This window comes from Panicum virgatum, chromosome 9N (assembly GCF_016808335.1).
Source record: "Panicum virgatum strain AP13 chromosome 9N, P.virgatum_v5, whole genome shotgun sequence".
Taxonomy (NCBI): domain Eukaryota; kingdom Viridiplantae; phylum Streptophyta; class Magnoliopsida; order Poales; family Poaceae; genus Panicum; species Panicum virgatum.
Genome location: NC_053153.1, coordinates 7,455,246 through 7,467,585, shown reverse-complemented (window position 1 = coordinate 7,467,585; position 12,340 = coordinate 7,455,246). Strand labels below are relative to the sequence as shown.

The 12,340-nt window shown below is 42.1% G+C and overlaps 1 pseudogene; it reads right to left on the bottom strand.

Moving 5' to 3' along the window:
- Positions 1 to 3,840: 3,840 nt before the first annotated feature.
- Positions 3,841 to 10,207, bottom strand: LOC120690061 (annotated as a pseudogene).
- Between the last annotated feature and the right edge of the window lie 2,133 nt (positions 10,208 to 12,340).

Below are 12,340 nucleotides of genomic sequence, written 5' to 3'. Positions count from 1 at the left end.
TCCAGGTCCAGCGATAATTCTTTTTCTATTTCTTGCTTGAATTTTTTAATCATTATTGGAGTTGATTGGCGTGACGATTTTGCCCTTGGAAAGATTGGTTTTGTTTGTTGATGATGGCCTGATGGGGGCTCGCCTGGCCTGCCCATGCTGTGGGGCTTGTTGACTCTTCCGCGTCTCGTGCTCATGTTCGACGGAGATCCGGTGCAGTCACTGCACGTGCACACGTCAGCGGCAGTCACTTCCCGTGCAGTGACTGCACGGGAACTGCGTCCGCTCATGTTTCCATGGGTGAAAAAGATATTAGTACTAGTAGTACGTAAGGGAGAACGGTGGCAACAGAATTGCTTGATACTCCTTTCCGTCCTAAAAAAAATATAACTCTTGTTTGTCCAGAAGTTAAATGAAAATATATTATATAATTAATTTAACTATACTTTAACATAAATGCTAATACTATTTATATAAATTTGATCAAACCTAAAATTTGACTTCTCAGGAAACAGTTGCATTTTTTAGATGAAGGGAGTATCTCCTGTACTAATACGTGTGCCATGTCAATGTACTAATGGTTCTTTGTTACTTGATCGCTTGATATGTGTATTTACTCTTTCTAATATGCTTTTACTTTCTCTTGAAACTGAACGCTAGAAGTGAGAAATGATTACTACTCCTTCCGTCCCCTAGCAGTTGGAGCAAGTCCTATGCGCATAATCAAGTAACTAAGGGGTTGTTTGGTTCCGGGGATTTTTTTTAAGTCTCTGGAACTTTTTAGTATTTAGAAGTATTAAATAAATGTTAATTATAAAATTAACTGCAGAATCCTAGAGCTAAACTGTGAGACGAATCTAATGAGGTATCTTAATCTATGATTAGCGAATGGTTACTGTAGCATCACTGTAGTAAATTATGAATTAATTAGGCTCATTAGATTCGTCTCGCGAAAAAACACTCAGCTGTCAAAAAAACATTTATAAACAGATTTTATTTAATACTATAAAATAGTAAAAAATTTTTTGATGTGATAGAGACTTCTGAAAAAAATTTGGTTCCAAACAGGACCTAAGGCATCTCTGCATGGCTGCAGGTAAGTTGTCGCCGTCGTTAATTTTTGGCTCCCTGCAGGTTTTTTGCTAGCTTTTCTTTAGCGCTGTGCAGATCTCTTGACGCTCGAGATGGATCTTTTAATTATTGTGGGTCTAAAAAATTATACAAAAGCTAGGGTGACTGATTTTGTGGGATAAATTTTGAATTCCAGAATTATTTATTTTTTGGGACTGAAGGAGTATATTATAGCTTAATAAAAACGTGAGATAGGTAACAGTGACAACTGACAAAGCAGTAATAAGCACCAGCCGTTTCAGAATTTATTATTTGCCGTATGTTAACATTTTTCCTTTTCAAATATATATATTTAAGTCAAACAATGCAAGATACTCCTTCCAGCAACTCAAATTTAAAATTTAACTAATATTTTGTGGTACAAATATTCATAGAACAGAGGGAAAATATACTTTTATGAACCACATTTTAAGGGAAAGAATATTCATACATTTCTTGTCACGTGCCGAAGATATATTATCTTCTTTTGCATATCTTTATTTTTATTTATTTTTCTAGACATAATAAAAATTTATTAAACCATGGACACAAATATATGGGGGCCGGGGCCTGGAGTGCAATGTCAAACTCCGCAACAATTACATTTCATATTACCCAACATGGGCGCAAAGACATCAACGGCTCCTAGATCCTCAGTGCACGGAGGTACACTATTCGAGGGAAATTGTAGCACGAGAAAGCTATAGCATGTGTTATTTTCACACTTGAGCAGTGCGGGAGACTGGAGAATGGGTTGAGTAAACTCCCTTAGGGCCGATTAAATCACAGACGAGGCTCTTTATTTTTTATTTGAGGGGATCGAAAATCAAGGCAGAGGTAAATACTTCGAAGAGGCGGCTCGGTAGGGATGGAATGGTCAATCGTCAAGTCAAGGATGACTTCTTTGTTGGCGAAACAATGGGGGAGAGAGCACGCCAGTGATTCTCTGAGCCGGTCTTCATTTCCAACGCCTCGGGAAACAGGTCGAGATAGACGACAGCACCTTTTTATCCTCTTCATTACCAGGAAGGCACACTTCTCTTCTTCTTCTTGCCTTCACCTCCAGATCTCCTGCCCGGCCCATTAATCAAAACAAAGAAATGAGCAGTCTCCAGAATTTCAAGTAATGAACTGTCATATCCAATCCTGGACCAGCAAAAATGTGCCTGTTCTGGCAAATGCGCCTGCCTGCTCTGTTAGTTAGGTAAGTAGCAAATGCGCCGCCTGTTAGGTAAGTAAGATTTCGCCAACAATGCATTAGCCAACAAGGGTAAATCCTGGTATGAGTTCTTATCTTTACTCGGTGAAATCAATCTCTATACTTATTACCCATGTTGAAAGTTTACAATTTTTTGGACAAATCTCACTGAAAGCAATAAAAATCAACCAAATAAAACCTTTAACTCGAAGATAACTCCATACGCAGGGAATCTCTTCCATTCTTTTTTACAAGTGGAGATGTACTCCCTCCATCCCTAAATAACTGTCGCTTTCGCTTCCCGAGAAATAACTTTGATTAATTTTATATAAAAATATTAACATTTATGATACATAATTAATATCATTAGATAGATCTTTTAATCTAGTTTTTTAACAAATTTATTTGGAGATACAAATGTTGCACGTTTTTTCTACAAATCGAGTTAAACTTGTGGCACGCACACCAACGGCGACACTTAAAAAGGGACAAAGGGAGTATGTGCCATAAGCATGTATTTATTTTTTTCTTCCATCAAGCAACAATATCATTCATTTTTCTTCAAAAATAATTCACATCTTTCTTTTTCTTCCACAAAACAATGATGTCAGTTATTATCCTTCTAAAACAAATAATTACGCAAATTATGGGTGAATATGCATGTGTAAAGGAATGTAAAGTGTGTGTTAAAGAAAAGTAATATGCGGGTACATGAGGTGGGTATAGAAATTATTGGTTCAAAAAAGTATTAATATTTTGGTGGAATTATTTTTCTTCTATAAAAAAGAATCACCATTCTCTTTTGTCAAATGTCTAGATCTAACAAGTGGGATAGGGTACAGTAGACCTAATCTCAGTGAGAAAAAATTTAATTATTTCAATTTTTATAGTATATATAATAATATATGTTTATTACGTGCGCATGCGCTGTGAAAAACTTGCGCCCTTTTTTTTACTAGTGGTGATGCACGTGCCACAAGCACATGTTTAAAAAATAATTATATTTAAAAATAGTATGTGTTTATAGAATAATTATATCTAATAATAATTGGATTGCATCTAGGCTACTAAACATTTAATTCATTTAGCAATCCAGTATAATCTAATACAATCTAATAAATAGTAAATATTTTACTTTATTCAACCAGCAACAATTGCAAATCAAAACTATGCTCCGGATCAAAAAACTATTCTACTCTAGCTTAAGAACTAATAAATTGTAATGGAACAAATTCATATGTTGAGTTAGGTTGTTAGAAATGGATATCAAGATGCCCGGTATATCTGCATCTTTATCACAGGAGTGATGCTTCCCTCGGTGTGGAATGATACGATTGGCCTCCTGAGGCAATGGATAAAGGAAATCTGCAAATTCTTGCACGGACAGAATCAGATGGTACATGGAGAGATGAGTATTGCAGGAATTCATGAAAGATGGAAATATCTTGATAGACCATTCTGAGGGTGTCAAATAAATTAATTTTCCCTGCACAATGCTTAAGCGGTAAAGAGGGCGAAGCAGCATGATAAGCTGATAACGCTGGTGTCAAGCCAAACAAAAATCCCTTGAAAAATAACTTACGTTACAAAAATGATGGGCAGCATATAAGTAGCAGACTATCTTTGATAATGTTTGGCAGACGAACATGGTCGTCAGATTATTACAAGTGTGTAGTGTTAAGGGTATAAGAGTAAATGAGTCAAGGGTAGTTTAGTCTTTTCCTATTGTCTAGGGTTTGGGTGCTCATGTACTATATATACTCCATTTGGGGCTATCCAATACATACAATATTTCAGCCTCCTTTCCTATCGTAACATGGAATCAGAGCTCCAGCTTGTGTAGATCCGGCGCCGCCACCCTCGTCGCCGCTGCGCTGCCCCTGGGAGCATCGATTTTGCTCCTGGGGGCGGCATCTTCAAGCCCCAAATCCATTTTTCCCCCTTCCCGTAGCGTCATCACAGCAACAGCAGCTCGTCAGCAGCCCGTCCTCTCGTCGCGCGCCTCCGTCGGTGGATCCGCTTTCCCGCCGGTGGATCCGCTTTCCGCGCCGTCCCTCCGTCCGCGGCCGCCCGCAACCTTGTGGCCTCTGCATCAGCCCGTCACTGGTCCACCTGCATCAGCAGCAGCCCGTCACTGGTCCACCTGCATTAGCAGCAGCTCGGTACTATCTGCAGCAACCCACGATGCTTTATTTGCCTGTCTCTTCTTTCTGCAGAGGCACATGGCTTCCTGATGTTGGGCTGCGCACCAATGTGCTGCTCTTGGGGGAATTTGTCAATCGCCTGTGGCAATCTGCTGCTGCTATCACCTATTTGTTTGCTTGCTGCTGCTTCGTATAAGTCCATCCATAGTCCCATTTTGCTTGTTGCCTTGCTGCTGCTTCTATCCATAGTATATTGTCATATCCAAGTCCAGTTATACATCTCCAGTTCGTCAATGCCGTGCGTTTCCACCATTTCCTTATCAAATCAGCCCATATCTTGTTTTTATTTTGGTTAGCTAAGTCCCGTCGATTTAGCTAATCACATCATCATTGTTGATGCGATGTTTGCCCTCTTGGTCCCTTTCGGAGCCATTTTGCTCCACATCATGATCAATGGCCATTTATTCGTCGTCGTCATCACACATCCTCCTGCTTGCCGTCTTGCAGTAGTGATCTCTCATTCTCCTCTCCGTTTGGCTGGTTTGACACATCTCAAGTTATTGTCAAGTTCAAGACTCCAAAGCAATGCTCGTGTTTGAGGAGTTGATGTACTTGTTTGTGAATACTCGGGCTATTCGCTGAAGTACGGTTGTGAAGGCGATACCCGCTTGTGGAGGAGATCCTTTTCTACATCGACATATTCAAGAGTTGCACGCTTCGACGACATCTTTGATTTTGGACTTCGGATGTATCTTGTATCAATTTCATGTTTATGTTTGAGTCTAGTGCTTAGTGTCAACTCTCCAAATGCAACGACTTTGCATTCACGTTGCATTTGAGAGGGGGTGTTAAGGGTATAAGAGTAAATGAGTCAAGGGTAGTTTAGTCTTTTCCTATTGTCTAGGGTTTGGGTGCTCATGTACTATATATACCCCATTTGGGGCTATCCAATACATACAATATTCCAGCCTCCTTTCCTATCGTAACATGTAGCATCTATCGAGATAGAAAATTAGGGTGCAGCTCTTTCAACTTCAAAAGAAACTAAAATGAATCAGTAGTCTGGCATATCTATATCATAAACACAGCATTCCTTGCGCGCACAGCAGCTCTGCACTTTGCCTGTTTCCACCAGATCATCCAAAAAGTTGCTGAGCTAGCTCATTGTCATCAAAATTGATAATCATAGCTCATAATCTGCAAGTTGGGGCATAATCGGGTGCCCTCATTGGATCACGCATTGAGCAACCCACGCATGCATATGGAATTAATAGCCTGATCGGGTACAGATTCAGATGGTTGACTGGTTTCAGGCTTTTAGCAATTAGGTCTATATCAAAATTTGAACAATTACTGAATAGCAAGAATAGTGAAGCATGCATCTTTCAAAGGTCTGATAAACACAGAAAGAAGTAGCAGACGGAGAAATTGCTCCTCTCAACAAGGGAAAACACATCTAGGAAGAACTCCAAAAGATTAGGAAATACCTGCGGTTAGATGAGAGGAGAGGTTGGCTCGAGGAGCCCCCGCGGTCCTTGCCCGCGCCACCCCGCCTCTGTGGTGGCCGCCGATGCTGCTGGACCGGCCGGGTCTCCTGTGCCCCTCGCTGGGACATAAATCCCTGTGACTATCTCCTCCGATCTCCTCCTTTTTCTTCTCCCAGTGAGCAGCCCTGAGACATAAATTTTGTTAGGCAATATATGTACAGCACCATAAAAAAAAAGTTATGTGTTCCATACAAATTAAACCCAGCACACCAGAACTTTGAATTTATATTCATGTTATGGGCCGATTTAGGCCCACGAGTACTGTAGCGCGTGCGTGAACAGTGCCGAATCCTATTTGATTAGGTTAGTTTGGTTTATTAGGAAAGAGATAAGATGGATTGATTCGGTTAGGATAATGCTTAGGGGTCAAGTCATATTGCTTAGGGGTCAAGTCAGTCGTCTCTATAAAAGAGACTATCTTGTATCAACGAAGAACAAGCAAGATTAGAACCAAATACTTCCCAGAGCCTCCAACGTGAGGGCGGGTAGCCTCTAATCCTGCTATCTACCATATCAATTCATGTAAACCACAGTTGGAGCAAATGAATACGGCGAATCAATCATCTGTGCACCATTTTCAAAGTATTACCTGGTTGACACATGATGTGGTCACATGATTTAAACCACCACCTTCTTTGTGCTGTAAACTACCATGTTCCTCTAGATCAATCATCTCTGCAGTCAGCTGTAAAACCAGTGGTGTTCCATCTATTTTATCAGTAGTAGAGAGGAACTTGATCCCTTTTAGACTGACGCTGAATATATATAGATGCAGAGTTAGCAGTAGTTCTTCTTAAGCATTTGTGCAAAGCTTAGTTTATGACTAAACTTGCAAGGGCTACAAAGGGAACGAATAGAATGACTACAAAAGGCAAAAGTAAAACTGCAAAACAGCACCTGACAAATCTAAATGTATCATGGACAGTCTCCTTCAAGTAATCTACAGCATGAATAAAAGTTCCAAAAAGGTGTGAAGTTAGTGGCTGAGATGTTCATGAATTATAGATAATAGAAAAGATAATAGTATCCATTCCTCTAGCCCCCAAGACAAACAAAAATTCCAACCAAACGAAGAGGGAAAATCTAGGAACTGAAATAAACAGAGTCTAGGAAAAAACATACGGAAATTGTCCATAAAAAACAAATGTCCTGCTCGAGCATATGCAACATCTACAGCATGACGTTCAGGTCCTCACCTTGATGTTCTTCAGCTACCTTGCGAGTAAAATAAATGTGGAAAGAGACAATCATGTATTATTCATTGGTTGGCAGAATAAACAAACATAAGAAATTGGCTGCTTAGAAGAGAACACTAACGCCTTATAATTGGCTGCATGAAAAGACAAACTTTTAGGCACCTGGATGTCACAACTTTATTGTTGCAGTTTGTACCCTTCAATTACAAGAACGATATAAAACTCTAACTGCAGTTCCAATGCCAATTTCAAGGGGTGCAAAGCATGAACTCAAGTTATGAACAAATACTACTTGTTAATTGTTCATTCTACTGGCAATAGCAAACCAAATAAAACAATGCAGACATCTGATGAACAGAATTTATCACACTTAGCAAAAATTAGCAAAGGAGTGGGAAGAGGAGAGAAGGCAGCTCCCCGCCGAGCATGAAGCTACCTTGATGACAATTGGTGTAGCTCGCCGTCTGGGCAGTTGCTTCTCGTCGATATCCGGGCACCGACATTCCCTTTTGCTCCCCTCCTGTACCCATCCCAGCAGTGCAGGATCAACAGATAAGCCAGGCTTAGAAAAACAACACAAAAGGTGAAGATAAAAGGAATTGAATATTTAATATAATCGAAACATAGAGGTGAGACAAGGATTGGTCTGCATAAGGGGGTGATCTCCTGGCGCTTCCATCTACGCGCGATATAGCAGCAGGAATGCAAGAGATCCAATAATCAAACAGCAGCCAAAGAGGAAAAGAAAGTCATCTTCAGAGACCGATGGTTGAAAATGAACCAACTTTGTGATTCTTCGCCGCCGCTGCCACTTCCTCCCCGGCGCTCGCCGTGGGGGCGGTGGCCGTGGTCAGCAGGTCTAGCCCGATCTGCATAGCAAGGATGATCAATACAATTTGACATGATGGGCACCATAAAAGGACAATCAACACGCATAATTTCAGCAATCATCACGAGCCAAGACATGTATGGAAGAAGATGATGGTCGAGATCGAGAGGCGGCGACTAACGTTGACGTCGTGCCGGGCACCCTGCGCACATGTCTGTAGAAATTAATAAGCACATCCCATCAAAAAAATCTAAATTTGATTTACAAAGTACACTAAAGTGGAGGCAGAAGAATTTGATCTTATTTTAGGAATATTCATTCCAATTAGTCAACAATATAAAGCCTGGGTTACTTCAATATTCCATAAGCACCAAATAATCTTTACCAATCGAAATATTCAGCCAAAAAAAGAGCATTTACCTTTTCGAAGTTCTCTTGGGTCAACTCAAGCCTAGTCTCTTCATCAGCGATGGGTTCAACTGCTACAATCTCTGGTATTTTCTCCATCAAGCATTGCTCGATACCCGTCTTCATCGTTGTTACTAAAGCCGGGCATGAGCCACATGCTCCTTGCAGCTTTAACCTCATGATATTCCCATCATTCCCATCAATCTCATGCAATGCAACATTTCCTCCATCTGCCATAAGATATGCCTTACTTCACCCAACACCATCTCAACATTTTCAGCAGTAAGCGGGAGCTCAATCGCAAGGTCTGGGTTGGCAACAGCTTGAACCACTGCGGAAGCAGGAAACAGGTAGAGTTTCAGTTGCTTTAACAGTTACATTTTAGTCAATTAAGAATGATAATCCAAGCAAATAGTCTGAAAGTTGGAATGCCCTAGTATACCAAACCTAAATCCACAATAGGAGATGCTCCAGCTTGCACCAAAACAGTTAACCTTCTATTTGCTTACACGATAATCATTACACACTGCAGGCAATATGAAAGTGAGCTCCAACTACCGAAGACGGTGTTATAAAAAAAACGAAGACGGAAGGTACCATGTGACCTACAGAACATACTGGATAGGTGCAAGGTGCACTATATAGTTTTTAATGATGTTGTCGCTGCATAATTACAAAGCATATTACACAATATCCAGATTGCATCTACACTTAAGCACCAGCCAACCACGTGTCACTACATCAACAGATTAATCATCTTTGAAAATAGCTATCCTTATTTGGAGAACTTAGGCAAACAATCACCATGTGGCAACGAATAGCGGGTGCTTACCCTTTAGACCTGAACACGGGATTTACGACAGCAGAGTTTGTGGGTGCAAAATTCATCCTTTTTAGCAGATGATGCCGCGGTATGATTATAGGATTATAGCATCGAAGTTCCACGACACATGACAAGTTAATCCCTCTGAAGAAATCCCCAGAAATCCACACAGTATTGCAAAGGTTGAGATAGCTCCCTACCAATAGAAAATCCCAAACAAAAGCAAGAAGCAGGAAGACGAACAGAGATTGTAGCAAGAAACAAAGCAAGAACCAGGACCCAAAGCCAAAGGACGCACCTTGCCGCCGCCGCCGACAACCCAGGGGCGCGGAGGCGGCGACCAGGGTGGAGCCATGGAAGAAAGCACCCCTCAAGGGCCACGGAGGGGAACGGAGGAACCCTTACCCTGAAGGGGGGAGGCGAGGAGGAGGAGGTGGACGGCGATAGGCCCGGCGCCCACGCCACAGCTGCCGCCATCTGCATCGCTGCCGGCGTGGGAAGGAGCCCGTGATGCGATGGGGAGTCAGCGTTGCAGGTCGCGGCGGCGTCGGAGGCAGGTGAGGTTGCGGCGGCGTCGGAGGAAGGTGAGGTTGTGGCGGCGTCGGGCAGCACCGGGAACGGCGGAACGGGCGGCGACCGGCGCGGCCGGCCCATCCCCGAGAGCAAGTACTCCGTCGCGAGGCACGAACGCCACGGCCCAGCAGCCGCCGTCCGCCGTCCGCCGTCCGCCGAAGCAAGCAAGCGCTGCCGGCCGTGGCGCGGTGCGGCGACGGAGCGGGATGGCGGATGAGCGCGATGAGCGGGATGACCCGACGCTTGAGCGGGATGGGCGGGACCGGGAACTGGGGAGGCGGCGGAATTAGCGGTCGGAGGTCGCGTCGGGTGAAATTAGCGATTTGGGTACATGCGGGCGGGTAAGGCCGCAGCGTGGTGAGAAAAGAAGAGATTTGAGCAGAAATATTTTCCTTCATGTTGTTACGAGGTTTAGTCAAGCAATAAGATCTTTTATGTGGATCTAAAAAAATACTTTGTGAGAGAGGTAGATAGATTAGAGTGAGTAATAATTGTTCTTAATTTTTTCAGAATTTATAGTATAGATATAGATGCAGCGTCGTCCTTCAAACTATACCCCTCTACCTACCCCTCTAATGCGTGGGCCTTGCCAGGAAAGACTCGGAGGACGACTGGGTCGGTCTTGCGGCGGTGCTCCCAAGTCCAGTAGCAAAGCACTCCAACAGCATCCGCAAACGGTAATAACTAGTACTAGCTGCTATTTAGTTTGTTGATGTGGAAATAAGAGAGAAAAGAGAAAAAATATTTTATACTATTGGATCCACATATCCCTCTCACATGTTCTTAGACTACGTGAAATATATCAGCTATTTGCTCGTCGTTAGTGACTACTCTCTCTCCTACTTTTTTATTACAACATCAGATCTAGCTAGCTAAATAGCTAACTATTGTGGACGCCCTAAACACCAAGCATGCCCTACTCTTTCTTTCTATCTTTCTTTCTTTTTTTTTAAAAAAAGAAGTCATGGCCCACTCTTTCATAGCGATGTTATGATCAGCTGATGGTGCCTGCCTCCTTCCTCTTTCCTTGCACATTCCAATATCTTTGGCATGTTTTCCTTTTCTTTTCCTCCTCCCTTGAGCTGTTCATTCCTTTCAACTAATTCTCCTGATTTATGTTAGGCAAAGTTGAAAAGGTTTTTTGGAAGCAAGATAAAGGGAAGGAAAGGATCAAGCGAAAGCCAAGTACAATCTTGCCGACGCCACTTAACTTGCTATTAAGCTATGTCCAGTTTAGAGCATCTCCAAAAATTTGCTATTTTTAACTTGCCAAATCTTGTGATTTGCTAACTCCTAAAAGATTTGCCAAGCTAAAAAAAGAATGCATCTCCAAAAATTTGCTATTTTTAACTTGCCAAATCTTTCTTTCTCTCTTATATATTTGCCTCAGGAACTCTTCTCTGTTTCTTATTTCTTTTTTCAACCTCCCACCTGGCTTCTCCGTGAGAAATGTCGATGCCAAATCGGAGCCGCGCGTGTATATTTGCACGCTCGAGACAGGTTTTTTCTAAATTGTCAAAAATAAAGTCTTTTGCCAAACTGTTGGAGAGGTATTTTTTGTTGTTTTTGCCAAAACTCAAAGATGCCAATCTGATTTGGCAAACTATTGGAGATGCTCATCATGGAGGCTGCTCGGAATCAGCCTAAATACAATGCGATACATCTTCTCAGGTTAAGCGGGTAAAACTGATATAAAATATTTAGTGCCATGTATTCAGTTCATATTGGCCGGTCAGGAGCTTAACTTAGCCCGTATCATATTAAAAAAGAATTTTACTATTCATGAGAGAATCTAACGAGACTAATTAATGCATAATTTGCTACAGTAATGCTACAATAATCATGAATTAATATATCGTATTAGATTCGTCTCGCAGTTTAGCCCGATTTTACAATTAATTTTGTAATTAGATTTCATTTAATATTTTTGAATACTAAAATTTTCTTTGATATATTATGATCTAAAGTTTAACCCTCGGATCCTATTAACAAATTCTAGAGGCTGTTGCGTGGGAAGAAGAAGAAAAAAGAAACGAATCAAAGGAGAGGAGACGGTGGCGCAGTTGCTTTTATTGGCGAAGGACAGCCGAGCCGCGATGATGCCAGTTGCCAGGTGTGCGCAGCGCAAGTGTGCAACACGAGCTCCCAGCTACCCATCTCACTAACCTAGTCAGACCCACCCGTCAGCTCCTGCGCGCGGTGCTCCTCCCTCGAGTTCGCGCTTGACCCGCCACCCAGGCAGCCGCGTCGCAGCTTCGCGTCCACGTACGGGAGGCATCGGCCGACTGCGTGCTGACTCTACCAGAGCCGTGCAGGACAAACACCAGCCTTTCTTTTCTTATCCTGTGCTGACAGGCAATTACCGACTATGATCAAATTCTACTATCATCATTTTTATCAATTTTTAAAGTACGTAATGTTTCCACTTTAATTTTTAGTTTTGTCCAACTTCTATCGTCGATCGAGGACAAATCTTATCATCGATCAAGAGCACATCTAAGGGGGGCTAGAGGATCAAATCCAT